Raw genomic sequence first — 19,276 nt, 5'->3', positions numbered from 1 at the left:
CATACAAAAAATCAGCTAGCATATGAGCAGTTTGCTTGTTTAGAAAACAAAATTAACATATCTTTAGCGTGAGGGGACTGTGAAATCTTTGTGGCCAATGGAACCTTTAAAGCTGGACTGAGATCAAGTTTGGTGGAAAAGATTAACCTGCAAAGAGACAATTGGCAGTGGTAAGATTTGTTTTAACCTCTTTTATTCAATCCTGCTCACACAGCTTATCTGAGGTTTCCTTATGTAAAGAGTTTCTCTGCTTTAATGCATTATTTTGTGTTCCAGTAAAACCTAACCTTAGAGATTAGATACTTTTGACTTAGTGTACTCCCTTAAAAAAAGAGGTGGGGCAGTTACAAAGCGCCGGCTATCACAGGTACATAATGAGGTAAAGCTTGAGCTACTGTAATCAAATTGTACTGACTGGAGAGAATAAACAAAAAAATATGCACACATTTAGAATGTGAAACGTAGTCCCTGATAAAAATGTGTTTTCATGATCGTAATACTTGTATTTCATCAAATGTCCTTGGAACCTGTGTATACTGTCAACAGCATGTGTCAGACTTTTTTCTTTGGCATCTCTGAGGATTTGAAAGTGGAAATTAATTAAAGCTTACACAAAACATTTTCCCCTTGAGCTACTCAATATGCTTAAGTGACATGATGGGGTACCATCCATTTTTCTAAAGCTGTTCATTAAATAACTCAATTTGGTTTAAACACACATCATATTTTTTTCATAACTAGCCATAATTTCTCTCCTTGACTATGTAACCTTACCCCATTAAGAGACTCTGGCTTGTGTAATTAAATTATCTCTCTGCCTCCAGTAAGAGGACAACATGAAAACATCAGTGTATGCTGATGTCAGGGTCCATGAGCATAGAAAGTTACACTGTTTAGAGATTTATCTCTAGGAAAACTGCCAACTTTAAATATCTCAGGAATTTCAATACCATTATTACCTAAAGGAAAGCAAGCAGTTATTTTGACAGTTAAAATTTTCTGAGTTATGCATTTTGAAATTTGATTAACTTAAAGAAAAAGTAGTGTCATAAAAAAGTGCAGATTAATCAATGGTTAAAATGTAATACATTTTCAAACCTGAAGCCTTGATTATGCATTTTTATGCCTATTATCGTGAATAGGCCATTGTTCAGTAGGCCATTGTATAGTATTTCATTTGATACATAGCATTATATAGAATATGTTAATGTCATAGTATATGCTGGGTTAAGACTCTGTGTATTTATTTGAATATACTCATCAGCATATTTACTAACATCAGGTCTCGTATTTCCCCCATTTTTGGAAATATGCAGGACTCTGGCTTTCCATTCTTGGGAATGAGCTGAGCGCTCTATCCTGTTAGTTGTTTCTCTTCAACAGGCTGGTCACGTCAGGGCAATTATGGCAGAAGTATCTGTCTGTCATTTTCTAGAGCGATGTCCTTGAATATGAGGTTTAATAATACTATAAGCAGTAGCTAGAAAGAAGGAGACTGTAAAAGGATGGACGTACAAACACAATGAGGGTCTTCCATCTGGAAATATTTATTCCAGCTCTTCAGTAATAACAGTTAGGAGTTGTTTGCAGGCTGGCTTCTGAAAATAACTATGTAATTTTGTTTATTTTAATAGGGCTACTGAAATCATGTACTACTCAGAGTGAATCAAATCAGGACATAGTCTGGGCCTAGGCAGAGTGATATACATAAAAAGGTTGTAGAAAATACCATTTCTCACATAAGATTTCATCACCTCACACAAAAAAAAGCTGACATGGGGTAGATACCATGGGGCAGATTCTGACCATCTCAAGGATCCATATGTAAGCCTCACAGTGCCTGAAAGGTAGGTACTTTGTTTCTAAACAGTGACTTAGAACATAAGATAGACCCATGGGCTTCCTAGGCTTGGTCAACAGAGAGGGAAGCACCTCTGAGGAGCAATTCAGAGGTCCTAACTGAAGCACCTATCTCTCATTGACTGTATGCCTCCATAGGTCTACTCATTATAGATTATTAGGAAATGTGTGCTCTCAGATATGCACTGATTGGGAAGCCAGCTGATGAGGGACCCTTGGCGTCATGCTGTCCTTTACCCTCTCATCGAGCTGGGATTCAGGACTCCTGAATCTGTTCTGAAGTGCAGCCTCTGCTCATGAGATACCGTGGGTCAACATCCGATATGGTTGCACAATAATTAGTGCATTTACTTGAGAATTAGAAATTCTTGAACTTCAGGTCAAGAAACTTTAGAACTTCAGAAGCTTTAGATTTTAATGAGAGGGAACTGGAATGGATGAGGTGGTGGGGAAGCAGAGGAATGATTGTATCCAGACTTCAGTTTTCCAGTATACCACTCTCTACACCTTACAAGAATAGCCAGGGAAAAACCCATTTTCCTGCTGAGGTTTGCTGTTCTGCACATAAGGATGCACAGTTTATGTAGCTCAGGAAAGCAAGAAAGAAAAGATGTGATTCTGTAAACTACTGATTAGGAGGATCCAAGGCTACTTCAGTCACATTTTATTCATTTTTTCTTAAATAGAATATGTTTAATCAATTCTCAGACTCCAGGATAAGCCCTCACAGGGGAGGTCCTTCCCTCACACATCTAGAATGAGGCCTTCTTTTATATCTTATCTCTTTCTTCCTCTGTCTTTGGCCTACTAATTCTTGTGCACTTTGATTTTTTGTCATCCTGGAGCAGCTTTTTGGATGGTTTTGAGGGGGTTGGGGTTTAGGACTTTTTTGCCTTTGGTTTTTTTTTGTTTGTTTGATTTTTTTTTTCTTTTTTTCCTTCATTTTGGGGAAAAAATCTAGCTCTGTGCATCTTTAAGGAGAAATTGTTTCCTTTTTGATTTGGCAGTTAAATTTTAGTTAAGATGAGATAATGTTGACATCTGTCTGGGAAAAAAACAACAACAAACAGTGACATTTTTTGCTGTCTTCAAGGGCGCTTGAATCTGTAACAACTTTAGAATATATAAAAGATGTATAAAAGCTGTAGAATACATAAATCAAACAAGGCATCTGGTGACCAGTTCACCGGAACAGGTATTTTTTCCTCTCTTAAGTTGTGTGGAATTTTTCTGACAATAAAGTCTTAACCATTCCGGAAAGAATGCTTAATACATAGAACTGTGAAATGCAAATTCTGCGCAGCTACCTCAGAGAAAGGCATGTCATTTCATAAATATTAAAAACTAAATGGCAGTACCCAATTAAAATTAAACTGAACATACACATAGGCATATCCTTGAAACAGAGGTAAAAATGCAGTATTGCAAGAAAAATATGCTGTATTAATACATCTTCTCTTGTAATCTTGACTTTACTGCAATGTAGAGTTTGCCTGAAAATCAATCTGGTTGGCATTTTTATTACCATTGTGCAAATGGAAAGAGAGTAAATGAACCATTTTCTGCCTTTACTTTCTGTGTAGAGTAATGCTTCAGTTTTCCATTTGGCTGCAGTCTACTTTTTTTTTTTTTTTTTTTTTTAGATCACTCAAATGCTTAGTCCTTGGTATCTTGGAGATTCTAATTATTAGTTACGGCAGGTTTCCATTTTATGTCCCTGTAAACCTTCCTACTGAGGCACAAAAACTACCAAGAGCTGAGCTGCTGTAAATAAAATTTAGTTTAAAAGGTTAGTAAACACACTGTAATGAAACGCCCTATGGCAGTTAAGGAATGCTGATGTGGCATCAAGGAAGGCAGAATGTGCCTACCTGGTAGAGGGCATAAACAATTGCTACATTGCACATCCTTTTCCTTACAATTATTTGGACTGAAGATTAAGACATCTGAAGGGAAAATGGAAAGAACAAAACACATATGATATGATTGATGGGGTTTTTTGTACATGTTCAAGTTTAGAGCAGCATCTATATTTAGCTATTGCGATCTAGTTTGGGAGGAATGGTATTTAAACTTTTTTGTGTGAACATGAAATCATGATCCATCCCCTGCCCACGATGTCTGAAGCAGACAAAAAGCTTACTTGGGTGTGGCAACATTGTTCCCAATCCATCTGGACAAACCAAATGAATATTTTCCTTCCAGACATATTAAGGGAAATAAGCTAATAATATTCATCTTTTAATACAGATGAAAATTATAAGGTGATGGAGTTTTGTTCAGAGGATGTATGTTTGCATTAAAATATGCATTTTCAAAAAATAATTCACAGAACAGTAATCATTCCTGAGTGTTAGTGTGTATTCACTGGCTTCAAACTTTTTATGCTCCAAAAAGTAGTAATTCAGGAAGGAGTGAATGAGAGTCGTAGGAGGCATAAAAGCCTTAACAGAATTGTTCTTGTATGCTTCAGCGCTGCATTTCAACTCAGCTATGCCTTCCTTGCATAATATAATAATATTATACTCTACAATAAGAATAAAAAAAAAAATAAAGATAATAATCAGAAATAAGCATAGCATCACAGAATAATTTGGTTTGGAAGGGGACCCTGCAGGTCATCTAGTCCAAACGCCCTGCTTGAAGCAAATCCAGTTAGGGCAGTTGCTCAGCACCATGTCCAGTTGGATTGCAGCTATCTCCGGGGATACAGACTCCACAGCCTCTGCGCGCAGCCTGTTCCAGCATCTGATGATCCTCTTAATGGAATTTTTTTCCTTATATCTAAACAGAATTTCTCACGGTCCACCTTGTATCCACTGCTTCTTGTCTTATCACTTTTCACCTTCAAGAAGAGTCTGGCTCCATCTTCTCTTTACTCTTCCATTAGGGGCTTTTTTTTTGTAGGCAGGAGTACGATCTGTCTTTAACCTTCTTTCGGCCTCTCCTCGCATAGAACCATAGAATCATAGAATGGTTTGGGTTGGAAGGGACCTTAAAGATCATCTACTTCCAACCCCCCTGCCATCGGCATGCCTTGTGCTCCTTCCGTCAGCCACCTTCATGGCCCAGAGCCGCTCTAGTATTTCCGCTTCTTACTGGGGAGCCCAGACTTGGACCTATCACTCCAGTTGCGTCTCATCAGAGTTAAGCAGATGGGAAGGATTATCTCTCGGCCTGTTGGCAACCCACAATGCTATCGGCCTTCTCCACTGCAAGGACACGTTGCTGTCTAATGGTCAACTTTTGTTGTCGGCATGGACCTCCAGCTCTTTCCAAGCCGCTTTCCAGCTGATTGGCTGCCAGCGTACACTGCTGCATGTGGTTATTCCTCCCAGGTGCAGAACTTGGTACTTCCCTTTGCCGAATGTTATGAGATTCAAGTGTTCATTTAAGAGTTTTGGTTTAGTACAGAATATAGCACTAGAGTTATCCAACATGCTGTTATTAGCGTCTGCCATAATTTTTGTCAATGATAACTACTTACAGACTTAACTGGGCGTTACAGACTTAACGAGACTGACCGTCTCGTTCTCAGTCATTTGTATGCAACTCTTTTGAAAATACACATGCTCTAAGTTTTGTGCTTTTTTTCCCCTGTATGAAATGAAATCTCAGGAGATCGTAAAAAGATAAGGGGAATTTATAATATATGTGTAAAGAACTCATGATTTCTATAATTTCAAAACCAAAAAAACTTATTAAGGAGATCAGATGAATTAAAAAAGACCACAGAAAACATTTGGGCATCTTTGTAGCATGGACTCTGCACCACCACAGTCCTCCATGGGCTGCAGGGGGACAACCTCTGTCACCATGGTCGTCACCACAGGCTGCAGGGGAATCTCTGCTCCAGCACCGCCTCCCCATCCTTCTTCCCTGACATTGGTGTCTGTATAGTTGTTTCTCTCACATTTGCTCACTCCTCTCTCACATCTGCTGCACAGCACCTTTTAACCTTTCTTAAATATGTTATCACAGAGGCCTCACCAGCGTCACTGATTGGCTCAGCTTTGGAGAGCAGTGGGTCCATCTTGGAGCCAGCTGAAACTGGCTCTGTCTGACACGGGAGCAACTTCTGGTGTCTCCTCGCAGAAGTCACCCTTGCACCCTTCCCCAACCCCCTCTACCAAAAACCTTGCCACATAAACCCAATACAGCCACATGGGCACATTGCTGCCTCATGTTCCACTTTGTGTCCACCAGGACTCTTCAGGTCCTTTACTGCCAAGCTGCTTTCCAGCTGGTTGGCCCCCAGCATATATTGGTGCATGGAGTTGTTCCTCTCCAGGACTTTACACTGCCCCTTGTTGAACTCCATGAAGTTACTGTTAGCCTATTTCTCCAACCTTTTGGGGTCCTTCTGGATGGCAGCACCACCCTCTGGAGTACCGGTAACTCCTTCCAGTTTTGTAACGTCAGCACACTTGCTGAAGGTACGCTCTGCCCTATCGTCGAGATCATTAATGAAGAACTACCCTGCTAGTTACTGGAGATCCTATGAAGCAAAAAGTACTGAGAAGTTTCCAGAATGTTCCTCTCTGCCTTCCAGATGAGGGCTGGTATACTTACTGTCATACAACCTTTATATTTAGACATAGCTTTGAAGTTTTGTTTTAAAATTATTTTGACTGAGACCACTGAATATAAAACACATATTTGAAATATGCATGTTTTGAAAGCTAGAAATTCTAAGGTGACTGTACCGCAATAACTTTGGTATTTTCTTATTTTTAATATTTTATTTCAGTCTATTGATTTCCTTCTTTTATCATAGGTTTTATTTTATTAGGTAAGCACACACACACATAGAAGGGTACAAGCTTACTTCCTTCACTTGAGATTTCTGAATTTCTGATATATTCATCTTTTAATGTTTTGCAGGGTATATATAAATGTCACAGCATGTTACAACGTAGGATACATAGGATACAACAGGAATGTACCTGAAACTACGTACATTTTTATAGTTAACAATGATTATATAAATGTCCTGTTGGTAGCTTTTGAATACTAAAGAAATTTAACATTTTTATTTTTACCACTGAAAGCCCCCAACATTTTCGCTGCTTTTTTATCGTACAAAACAATTCCTGCGTATGTCCTTGTCATATGAGGTTAAGTACTTTAAAGGCAACAGTTGAAGATAGTGTTTATATGTTCTCATTTCTAACCTTAAAAAAAATTAGATCTAAAAGTTCTACTTGAATTTAGGAACTCAAGAGCATTTCTCCCAATGAATTAACCATTAAGCCATTTAATTTCCAAACTAGCTGTCTTCCTTGGAGCAAATTATTCCCATTCTATTTATTTACCTTTATTTATCTTGCTGATTGCGCACTCTTTTACAACTGCTATCATAAGTTGCCGCAGTTTTCGTTCCTGAGATGAGGTGGAATCTTCTCCTATGTTTTCGTTGTCAGTTGCGGCTGCCCTACAAAATGGGGGAAGAGGACGCCGTAGCATCACAGAAGGTCACAAACGAACTCCAGGCAAATATTTACATATTTTGCTTAACTGGCATTCCGAGCTGAACACTTCAGTGACTTAAATAAAGTAATATGGCTTTGCACATAACTTTTTCCTTTATTGTTTGCAATACCTAATTGCTTCAGAAAAATGAAGGAACTAAAAGAGAGAAGATGATTAAAGATTTTTAAATTCTTTTGGGAAATGAAACTAGCAAGCAAAAAGGTCACGCTTCAGGATCTTGTCTCCAACAGACCATGAAACAAGGCTAAAATTTACTCTGTTTCCAGAAAACAAAACCAAAACAAACAACAACAACAAAAAACACAAAAGAAAACAAACCAAAAAAAAAAAAAGCCACCCAAGAAGAAAATTATGATCAGGGTCAGAAGCTAAAAATGTCAGCAAATACAAGGAGATAAATACAACTACTCCGAGGAGCACTTCCCAAGGGGAGAGCTGGAGTTGGTGTCATGGTGGGACCAGGAGAGATGTGAAAATAACAAATTGAAGTTGCCTTCAGAGGTAGGCAAAGACAAACAGCCCAAAGCCCAGATGCTGTATGTTTGTCGATACGTAAGAGGTGTCCTGCACTTTACTGAGTTAACGGAGAGTCTCTGAAAGAGCTTATGGAGCTACTCAGCCTTCTGCTTCATCATACATACGCAACCAAAATCTCTGACCAGTGATTCAATACAAACCTACATCTACCTTAAGTGGCCGTATTTTACCTGTCAGTATGACAAGAACATGTTCACTTTTTTCCTGTTCTATTTGTCTTGCATTTCATATCCCTTCTGAAGAAAAAGAACAGTAGCATAAACCTTCCTTTCACTTTCAATATTTAATCTTTATGTTTAGACCATGCTTTTCCAAATATTGAATGTGATATATGTTTGTGCCTCAGAAACATTATATATAATTATATATATCATTATACTTGATATGATAAACCGGGTACTCTGAAAGTAATAATCCTTGGTAGCTTTTATTGGCCTATGTCTTCATGATTTTAACTCTTGTATCCAGAATTATACCGTTTGAAAGGCAATATTTTAAAGCGGAGATAGCAAATACACTTTCTGATCTCTCCTGCTCTCAAGAATGGCTTAGTTCTTCTATAAATGATTGATAAAATTTAAATTACACAGAAATGCTGTATATTACAAAGACATATTGCAAGCCTCAGCCCATGTACTCGAGGAAGGAAGTCTGTTACCTCTCAGGCAAGGTGGGGGAGAAGATCTAAATTTCCTAGAAAGAAAAAGCTGCAGGTAGTCAAGTTGAACTACATGAAAGAGGGATAACTTGTTGTATATCCAATATAGCAAAATTCCATGCCTAAATAAAGGCCTGGCTTAGTTGCACATGAGCTATGAAAATGCTTTAAAAATCTTTTCTTTTGTAACTGTTACTTATTTTCTATAAGATGTCTTCAGTTTATTTATTAGAAGCTACATGCATACCTATTCGTATAAGGAAAACCATTAATTTTACACGCAGAAAAAGGCAGATGGTCATTTTGCGATTGGCATTAACGCAGGGATTTACACGTGCAGCAGATGTACCAGGAATGGCACAAAATACCATTCAGCGTGTTTCTTCCCGTAGTTAAAAGGTACCTAGCGCAGTGCCTGCTGCTAATAAAGGACATAGGGTTTGCTGAACCAAGTTCAGATTCATGAACTACTTCACGCGTACCATGCAGCAGTGTCACAAACCAGTGTACTGAATGGTGGCCAATGTCCTGAAAAATAAGAATGTATTTTTATTGAGTGGGATTATGCTTTCCCACAGAAGCCAAGGATTGCCCTGTTTCAGCTTTGTAATCCTCCTTCCCCCCTGCCCCCGCCCCACGCTCACTGGGAACTGTTTGTCAAACATGACAAGAACGGTACATTTTCCCCTACAGATCTCACTGCTCTTAGTGTGAAAGTAATTTCTACTTTAAATGTAAATTCAGCTCTGTGGCCGCCTGTTGGAGAGATATTCCGGGAACATTTACTTACGGTAACATCAATTACTTTTACTTGAATCAATTGAGTAATTTAGGTGCAGGCTGTACCTGAATGTAATCTCTCTGGGAATTATAAGACCCTTCACTTTCCTCAAAATATCCTCTCCCGTCTTTTATTCTTTCCATGCATTGAGGAGCTGAGTAGGGAATCAACAGAGACAAGACCTAAGGGAAATACACCTGCACGGCGCATCTGATAGGTCTGTTGAGGAAACTGACAACTGTCGGTTGCCGTCTGACAGAAGATGACAGACCTTTTGGTTTTTGTTTTCCTCTGTGTGTGTGCTTTTAGTTTTGTTTCATTTTGTTTGTTTGTTTGTTTGTTTGGGGTTCTTTTAAATTTCAAATCTTAACGTAAAGATTTAAGCTAGAGAAACGATCACGACAGGCTCACAGCTTTCCCCTTCTCTCGTTTCCTGCGTGGCATAGCAACACGACGGCCCTTGCCAGGGGGATTCAGACAAAACGGTACATGACTTAGATTTCAGTCTCGTAGCAGCCAGACAAGCAGGATGAGTTGGCATTCTTCTTACTTTTCTCCTTTGTCTTGGGACGTCTAGCCTGGCAGCACGCAGGCTGTCATGTGCCCCAGGAGCAGCAGCAGCGGGACGACCCCTCTCCCAGCTCGCCGCAGAGGCAAGGCAAGGAGACGTTACATGGATACCACCAGGAATGAAGCTTGCCGGCTGTTCCTGTACGTGAGGGGAGTAAAACATCTGTCCCGTCCGACTGATTACAAACAGCAGCCCGGCTGGGGTTCTGCCTTCGTTCTCCCCACTGCTGACTATGCAAAGTGGAGGAGATGTGTCCCTGCACTCACCTTGGTTTGGGAGCTGCCGGCTGCCACTGCCGGATGCCTCCAGGGGCTTCTCTGAAGCGCCTCCACCCTGTTTCCTACTGAGAAAGAGCCACCACATCCTCCGCTCACGTACCTGCCCCATCGGACATGTCCCTGCTCCTCTCTGGCTCTCTCTTCGTCCAACTAATGCTTCTTTGCTTTGTTTTTATCTTATATCAAGGTCTGATACATATTGTTATGATGCTAATCTTGCCTTGGTGGAGTTTAAACCTCCTAATTTTCTTTTATGAACAACCGAGTGTATATTTGGTTTTTGTCTGCATTTAATATTGCACAGGATAAATGTCTGCTAACGTTTCACATGGAAAATTATGTTATCTTTCCAGTCCTATGCACTATAAAAGAATATGTTTGCTTCCACATGATTTTTTTTTTTTAAACTGAGTTTAATTTGTTAACGATTGAAAGATTATTCATCACTGGGAATAGCTTTTTATGCTAATAAAATTATGGCAAAAATGTTTAGCAAACTTGTTACCCATAATGCATCAGTTAAATTCAGACACCGAATGAAGCGGATTTCTCTTCGTCTCCATTGCTCTGAGCAGCCATTGGAAAATACGTGGCACCAGGAGTAAAACTAGGACAAAATCCAAGGCAGTGGGAATGGTGTGCTTACAACCCTTATCAAGGTTCAAGTTTCCCAGGGATATATAAAAAAATGGTATCATCTGCACCAAATGAATGCTGGCAAAGACTGACAGGTGGAAAGTACCTACTGCTAGTTCTGAGGCACTTCACGCTTCTAATAGTTTTCAGTTAATGTGAGCAGGGGAGGGCAACTGTGATACTAAAAAAAATAAAAGAAAAAGTGTGTCACTGCATACCGTAAAAAAAGACAGAGGAGAGATGTTTTTAAACAAAATACAAAGGGAAAAAGTTTAAAAGAGGTTCTAACCGATATGAATCCACAACCAGCCCAATTTTGCAAGTTTGCTGTGTGGAGTGTGGCTTGGTGAAGACAGGGAGAAATGAAAACCTGAAAAGAGGGATGTGACAGAGATGTAGACTAAGGACACACAGATTATATCACTTGCAAAACCTGCAAGTGTTTGCAGACATGCAGAGCATACAGAAAGAATGGAAGCTGTCCCTGTTTTTCCAGAGGGAGGACTGGGCAAAGTTGCAGTAGCAGTGAATGAAAAATTTACCAAAATGAAATGGAACATTAATTAAAAATTGAACATAAATTGGTGAGGTAAAATAATGATGTTGAAGGAAAAGCAGAAGACAATAGAAAGTAAATGAATGAAACTTTGGGCTTGCCAGGGTGATCTTCTTCCTGCTGAGCAAGGATAGGAATTAACGGAATGTCTAACATAAGAAGGCATTATTTATGATTTCAGTGAAATGGAATTTTGTCTTGTAAAATTAAAGAACTCCAAACAAATTGTGCTCTCTGAAAATCAGAAGCTCAAAGCGACTGAGGAAAAACTTTAATTCCCTTTCAATTTTTCAGGTCTCCAGGAGTTAGGAGTATAAGAAGCCCCAAAATCATACACTTGTTAAACTTTTTAGGCAGATACTGAAGCGAAGCTGCTGGAGGACATTCTTCAGCAGTTACAGTTCAAACAGAAGAGCCAAGAGAGTGAATACACTCCCTAGATATTGTGGCTCTTATCCAACAATACTGTGGAAGATGTGGGAGGAAACCAGGTTTCCTCAGTCAAATTCCAGAGCTGTACGTACCAAAATTCCCCCAAACGAGAACTCGTATCTTGTATCTTAATCTACTGAATCCCTGAAACTGCCTGAAGAGCAAGAACGTCCCTTTTGTCTTTCATAAATAGTATCTTTAATTTTATTGCACGTGCTTTGCTAGCTGTCAGTGTTGTACTTAATCATGTCAAAGTCGTAGCATATTATATGGTTTTTGTATTTTGTATTTCTGTGTCTAGACATGCTCCATTGAATTTCATTTTGTATTAATTGATTTACCATGACAAGACTCCTCATGAAACGATTAAGCATACTGCTGTGTATCATAAATACGAAGTGACAAGTCAGAGAAGTGGCACGTCACATCAATAGCATATACATGCATTTGCCAAATAACCAGTCTGGCTACGAGAAGATAGATCCTTTCAAATATTTTCATATCTGTTGCTCCACAGGCACTGAAAATTTCCTGTCAGAAATGACCTGTGATGTAGCTCAATCACCTGCGCTCCTGCCCCTCAAAAAGAATGATGATTATGATGAAGAACTGTGAATAAGAAATTATAACGGGAAGTTATTCAGAATGACCCCACTTAAACGTATCCTGATGTCTCAACATGTGTCTTGCCATAGGCAGTGTTTAGAAATTCAGGGGAAAAGCAATAAGAGAGAAGAACTATTTTTGATGTTGTTTTGTTTTTTTTTTTAAATTGGAGAAAATGTAATAGGAAGCCAGCTGTGAGGCTGCTGCAGATCTGTACCTATCACCACGTGTACCCATCCACATGTAGACGTGAGTGATGAGCTAGCTGTGTAAGAAGACTTCATGGAGACTAGCGCATTAATTCTGCACACAGCCGTAAAAGTAAATCCAGCACATAACGGCATTTACAGTTTAGAAGAAATACTGTCATGAATGAAAAATCAATTATATACTTGAGCTTGAGAAAAGTAAAATTATTAAATATATCTGCTTTTGTTCTCATTTTATTGCGTTCTACATCATTATTTTGTTCACTTTGATAATTTTTATTAGTTTATCTACTCATTATCCTTATGTTTAAAAGCATGGAAACAAGCAGGTCTCTTACTGAAAAATAAATCTGTCAGAAACATAATTTACTTCTTTATATATATATATGCAGTTCTTTAATGACTAAACCTTCTAACAAGAAAGGTACCACAATAGGCCTTAGTGTCTGTTTTGACAACTCAAAAGTGTCTTTTGAGTCTACCAACTAACCAGAGAAGTCCAAAGTCGTCATAGAGGACTTGAAAAATAACTGAATTTTGCAGCAGAGGACTGGAATAAAGATTTTGTTAGTAAGAGCATGATCATTGGTTAATGAGCACATTCACCGTCAAGCAAATTACAGCAATCAAATCACCTCCACAACAATATGCACACTCTGGTTTCTTCAAAATTTTATTTCAACATGGTGCATGGTCTGGATCAGGTTGAAAACCGGTCGTCTCTTTTAAAAAATGTGCGGAACCTCTGTACAATTCCTGGTTTTGTTGTGGACGTGTGTGTGTGGTTTTATTTATTTATTTAAATTCCTTTGGGGTTAGGGTTTTGTGCAGAAAATAAGTTATCCCTCCCTCCTCTCTGCCCTGAAAGCTTTCTTTGCTCTGCGCACTTTGAAGTCTGCCGGGCTGGATCTTCCAAGCTTCATTTAGTCATCAGCCCTGAAAGTTTACAGTGGCTATTGGTGCACTTCAGACGCAGAAGAAGATGATAGATTTTATTCGCTCTTAAAAATAATATTATTCTCCATAATAGTAAAATCTTTGGTAGAAGCCATTTGTATCTCCTTATGCCATCAGTAATAGTTTATAGCTATAATAATTTTGCTTTCACATAGTGCAAAGCCCTGCTGGGGGAATGGGATTTTGTAATGAAATAATATGTCAATAAGCAAGAATTACACTTCAGGAGGGGGAAAAAAAAATACCACAAAAAAATCTCAACAGCTCTCCGCCACTCCTCCAAAAAGCCCTCATCCCAAAACAACAACAACAACAACAAAACAAACAACCAAAACCCTTGAACTAACTAGGCATATCACTGTAGGCAGACTTCAGCTGCAGATGAAAAAAATATTTCAGAGACACAGAAATTGGGGGTATGGACTCTAAAAACTTCAAATAAAATAACTGGTTTCTGAGAAGCCAAATATTTCTTACAAAGATTAATTCTGTCTGAAAAAAGCTTAGCTTCCTACCTCAGTAAGACTAGAAGACTTGGAAACACTGCAGACTTAAGCCTCGAAAAATCAAATGAAGATTTCTAAGCTGTATTTTCTTACCCCTGATTATAACCTCTGATCTGATTGCTTTGAACTGGCAAGGTAATATTATATAAAGAACAGACTTTATCAAACGTTTCAGGAACACAAGAAATCCTTCCCAGAGCACCAGACACCTATAACAGCAAGGGTTATTAACAAAGTAAAAAGACATCTAATAATAATGATAAAAATACATTCACTTCTATAAGCAGTAAGACGTGTACAAGGACCACACTGCCAATATGCTGCTGACTTCCAGCAGAGAATAAAATACAAAGGGAAATGTAATGTATCTAACTTATCTGGACTTCCGAAAAGTATCTGATATGATTCCTCGTAGGAAATTATTAGTTAAATTGGGGGTTAGCAAAAGAATTCTAAAATGCGGAATAAGCTAGGGAGAGTCAGGTTGTGGTAAAAGGGTAACTGTCTGGCCAGCAAGCAGTGACCAGGACAAATCCTGAAGTTTTGGCCTTGAAACTTCTCATTTTTAGTATTTGCGTTAATGGCCATGGCACAGAAAAATAATCAGACTAATGAAATATGCTGACAACACATGGCTGGGATGCCCCCTCCAGTGGGAAAAGGGGATGAGAAAAACCACATAGAAAGAACTAAATGACCTTGAAGACTGAAGTGATGCAGGCGGGATGGCATTCAATAGTGTAACGTGGAAGACTGCACATGCACAAAGAAGAAACACTGCGGCTAAAGCTCAGAGCTCATCAATTATAAGTGGCAGAGAATGAAGAAAACCCATGAACAATCCTTGGCAATAGTATAATTACAAATCTGAAACATGGTGCAATTGTAATTGTATAGAGATATATATACATATGCACATATGTGTGTATTTTACTTATCTATAAAATATATGTGTGCGTATATATGTAAAATTATATACAGGAGTGAATCAGGTGGCATGTTTCAAGCATAACAGGAAAATACTGATCCCGTTGTGCAAGATACTGGTAAAAATCAGTACGAACTAGTGCATCCATGCAACTTCCAAATCATTGTGGACTGACACACTCACCATCTCCAACCCGTAAAATATTTGCTGTATTATCAGTATAACCACATACGCTGCTGAGTTCTTGTGTTGCTGTTCAAATTAGGACTGCAGACCTCGGAATACAGGCTGATGTAATTTTGGTATTTAGTGATGATCATTTTTTAGCAAAAAAAAATAATTCAAACTCATAAGGATACAGAGGAAAGCCAGTAAGATCATCAGGGAATAAGGAAGCTATCGTATGAAAATTAGTAAGCAACACAAAGACTGAAGAGACTAAATCTAATAAATAGATTGGGGCAATAAAACTCCAGGGAGAGAGAACTACTTAAGCTAAAGAACAACACTGATACACATCAAATGGGAATAAATTGGCCATAAGGAACTTAGGCTGATAATTGGAACATGATTTCCAGCCACAAGAGGAATAAATTCCTGTAAAAGTGTTCCATCAGGAAAAATGGAAGCAAAAAAAACCCCACAAAGCACTTTAAAGTTGTAGTTTCACCAATGTATGGTGGAAGCTATCTGAGGGGGAAGCTTGGGGAGCAAGAGACTGAACCTCACCCAAGGCACTCTTCATTGTAGGTTATTTTGGAGTTCAGATCTTAAGGCTTAAGTGCTTACCCGTCTTTGCCTAAAGCCTGAACACTAGGATCCAGGTCTCCTGACATTACGTTTCCAAAATTGCTGCTTAACAGCACAAGACTTCAACGAGTCTTTTTGGATTCAGGCTGTAATCAATGAAAATAGGTTTTGCAAATGAGTCTGTCTAAGGTATCGTTGTTCTGGTGTTGTTCTGAGTTGATGCCGCCGGGAGTCAGCAGTTTGCCTCCCACCTTCTTGCACTTTTATACAACACCACGCTCACGAACATCCTTTACTCACCTGACACTTCACCACTTTATCAAATAATTATTTAAGCAGGAGAAAAACAGCCCTCATCTCTAAATTAACTATTAACCAGGAATTAGCAAGATGATGCCTGCCCATGTTTATTTAAGGCCTATGACAATTAACACGTACTAATGGGTAAGAAATGTTAGTTACCGCTACGGAAGCGGTAGTTTCACTGAATGGAGCGTGGCTGGAAATACTGGCTAAAGGAGGTTTCACCCTGGCTGGTCCTTTTTGCCCTTGCAACACATTGATTGTGTCTTCTACACAGGTGTGCCCGTGTAATGAAACTCTGCCTTCAGCCAGCTGTTTGCTGAGACAACAATTAGTTGCCAACCACTGATCAACATCTGGAAAATGCGTCAACTTTTACGAGGGCTCTAATGGCATTTATCACATTTATCAGGTGCTGCAAATGAGTAGCAACTCATAGGGGCTTTGCCACATGCCGTGTATTTCTTTGTATGCAGAGAACATTATAAATGCAGCCTTGGGTGTTGGCCCAGGTCACGCGTACAATGCTCAGACATCCTGTCTCCTTAGTTACGTATTTCATAGTTAACGTTACAGTAAAAGCATGTTTAAAGTTGCAATGGCAAGTGTTTAAAAAGGAGAAAGCACAGATACGATTTGGGCTCACTCTTTACTTGTGCAGCGTGACAGCGTATTTAACAATAGGTTCACCTACCTTTTCTGCATCTTTGTGTTTCATTCAGGGCTCGGGGCACTCTGTGCTCTGAAGATGAAATCAAGATATTTGCTCAGACCTTAAATATCCAGACTAACCCTAGCTCTCCGTTTGAAAAAAATGCTTAGCTGTAGTAGAGACAGACATGAAAACCTCTAGTTTTCTGTATGTGTAATTCTCTCCAGTATAATTTAATAGTTGATTCTTAACATAATTAAATCATGCAGGCACTCAAGTCCGGTAAAATGAGGTGACAAAAGCTACTTGCATGCTTAGAGACACATATGCTGGTAAGATTTGCTGAGCCCAGGGTCTAAAGTAATTTATCTACTCTGTTCAATGAGGCTGAAAGTCACGTATGAAATAAGGTTCAGGTTGTATAACAAAAACAGATTTCAGGATCGTATTTTTCCTTTGTTTTTATTTTATTATATTTCAGCACCTAATTGTATCTTCTATATCATTTACCTGGTGTTCAAATAGCAAACTGAATTACAGGTTTCTAAATGATCCGATTTCTTAAAAGATTAAGTCACCAGCTGTATCAGTTGAACATGCATATCTAAAAAGAAATGTTTCTTGGTTTTTTTAATAGAAAATTGGTATATAAATTGAGTTATACTATAGAATTAAGCCACACCGTAATTTTCCTTATGCTTTTAATTTTAAACATTTCATAAAAAGAACACATTTACCATATGACCTAATTCATTTAGAAGATACTTCTTGAAAAAACGTCTACAGCAGCAACAGATGGAAAGAAGGAAAAGAACAACAAAATCCCATTTTGAATATCATGCAATTTGACAAAGAACCAGCTGCTATAAGCCGTGTCAACATCCAAAGTGTACTTTAAAATGAAACTCACTTCTATCCGTTAAATGAGGAATGCTTTAAGCAAAATTCATTGCCAATAAAAGTTCGTGGTACGTTGTCATTTATACCCATTCTACCTAAAAATTTCTATATTATCTGATGACGGTCAACACTTGTCGTGCTAGTAAGGACAGACAGCTGGAGGAGTGACGATACCTGCTTTCCCAAACAAGAAGAAGTTGTGTATACTGTATGTAATATAGACAAACACAACCAAAACTATAACCAGATTTCACCTCATGACTCCCTTTCTCTATGAGTGAATTAAAAAACGTGCTTCAGCTGCTTTTAAAAAATGGGTTTTTTTATTCTATTTATTATCCTTTTAATTCTTTTTAATAAGAAGAAATTGCTTTTCTTCACACCAAAGGACACACCAAAGCTAATACACAACACATTGTTTTTGGCTTTACACTGGAGCCTGCTTGTCTGAATAAAGCAGTTTGCTCTCTTTCTGTTAGGTTTCATTTTGACAGTCTTGGGCTCTGTCAGGATATTGAGAAGTTTGGCTAGAGGGAAATCACATTCGTTTTAAAATCGAGAATTATGTTATGCCCTTTAAAAGTACGGCCCTGTACTGGGAGTTCTGTCCCAGAGGAAGCTCAGGAAACATAAAAGGCCTCTAATCAAAAAGCAAAGAGGAAGAGCTCTGCCTAAGCCTGGGAGAAAGACGTGATTGTTCTGTGTAGCAACCTGTCACCGGGCAGAAGCGGAGATTGCTGACAAATACACAAAGGTAGTCAGACGGCAAACACGCTAGGTTGGTTGCCCTTTACAGAAAGGATCACAAATCCACACTGCAGGTCAGTGACAGAGCTGGAAATGCAAGACAAAGTGTTTTGATTCTCGGCCTTAGGAACTATACGGCATTGATTCTTTTATCCCTCCTTGCCTGTTCTGCAGAAAATGGTCGTACCAGGATTGCATAGGGAAAGAAGGATGCTCCGCTTCCCTCGCGCATGTACTGCAGAATGGGATTTACCCTTTAATTTTTTTACAAACTGACAACAGCAATCACGCTAGGATAAGCCTGCTTTCAGATCTTATTAGCAGTCCTGGGAGTCAAATGCAAAATCTAAAGGTTTCGCACCAAAGTGTGAAAAAAACCTAGTTTGGACCTCCATCCGAAACAAACGCAGAGAGAAACAAATCAGGCAGAACTGCTAATTTTTCAAGGATTATACTGAATGTGAAGAGAAAGAAAACTAAAAAAAAAAATCCCCCAAACTTTTATCAAGTTGTGACATGAGAATCCATCAGTAATTTTGGAAAATACAGCAAAATTGCATTGAGAGTATGCAAGGAGTAAATGATATCCTGAATGGTACCTTTGGTAGGCAGACAGAAATCCTCTGTGATTGTCCAAGCCTCATCACCATGGAAAACTGTCAGTGGAATGTAAGTCTTGGATGTAAGGAGATGCCACCTTTTTTCCCCAGTCATAGAAAACATCACCTGACAACCTCTCTATCGCAGCTCTTCGTAATTTCTTCTTCCTTCTACATCAGCTACTGACTGACTGCAACGTACCGTCCCAACACTGCGCTTCTGAAGGGATGCACAGATGCAAAACTAGCCGAAAACGTTCAGAGAAACAACCGCTATAAAAGACGTCACTTTATTAAAGGACAAAAATGTTGCATTT

This window comes from Chroicocephalus ridibundus, chromosome 2 (assembly GCF_963924245.1).
Source record: "Chroicocephalus ridibundus chromosome 2, bChrRid1.1, whole genome shotgun sequence".
Lineage (NCBI taxonomy): Eukaryota > Metazoa > Chordata > Aves > Charadriiformes > Laridae > Chroicocephalus > Chroicocephalus ridibundus.
This window is presented reverse-complemented; position numbering follows the sequence as displayed.